Source organism: Sinocyclocheilus anshuiensis, unplaced genomic scaffold (genome assembly GCF_001515605.1).
Source record: "Sinocyclocheilus anshuiensis isolate Anshui unplaced genomic scaffold, SAMN03320099.WGS_v1.1 scaffold1360, whole genome shotgun sequence".
Lineage (NCBI taxonomy): Eukaryota > Metazoa > Chordata > Actinopteri > Cypriniformes > Cyprinidae > Sinocyclocheilus > Sinocyclocheilus anshuiensis.
Window position 1 is genome coordinate 221,762 of NW_015546110.1, and position 624 is coordinate 222,385.

The window sequence follows — 624 nt, forward strand, 5'->3', positions numbered from 1 at the left end:
TTCCAGTGATGTCTGTGAGAAAGATATATTCACTCGACAAGCTCACGCATCTGCGCCGCCACGCGCTCAATCCACTCAGCGTGCTCTGCTTAACAGCTTACGCACATCAGCTATACAGACATTAATACTGAATGTTTAAAATTATATTCATTGCATACATATACTTCGTAGACATCCTTAATCTCTAATAACTCCATTCTGCTGTCTGTTGTTCTGTTGTCTGTGTTTCTTTGTCTGAATATGGCACTTATCACATGCTGTGTGGTATCGGCGTTTGGTATCGGGGCATTTTAACAAGTACGAGTACGAGTACAGGAGCTCAGTATCAGGCCCGATACCGGGTGCATCCCTACTTTTTTTATTGCTTTTTATTGAATTAAATTTATTTATTTTTATGAAACAGCTTGTATAATATTCAGTTATAAATAATACACTTAAAATGTAAATATATTATTTAATATTTATTATATTTAAAATAAACAGTCATGTTCTGTTTTATGCTGTTTTGAGTTGTGTATAAAACTGTATGGTTGCATGATAGTCATGATAGTTGAGCACACACACACACACACACACACACACACACTTGCACATACCAATATGTCGAGGCAGGCGGCTTTGGGC

The 624-nt window shown here is 37.0% G+C and overlaps 1 protein-coding gene across 1 annotated transcript in view; it reads right to left on the bottom strand.

Annotated features, from left to right (window-relative positions):
• The window catches only part of LOC107700643 (retinoic acid receptor beta-like), a 114,404-nt gene that overhangs the window by 20,223 nt on the left and 93,557 nt on the right, over positions 1–624 (bottom strand). The window lies entirely within an intron of this gene.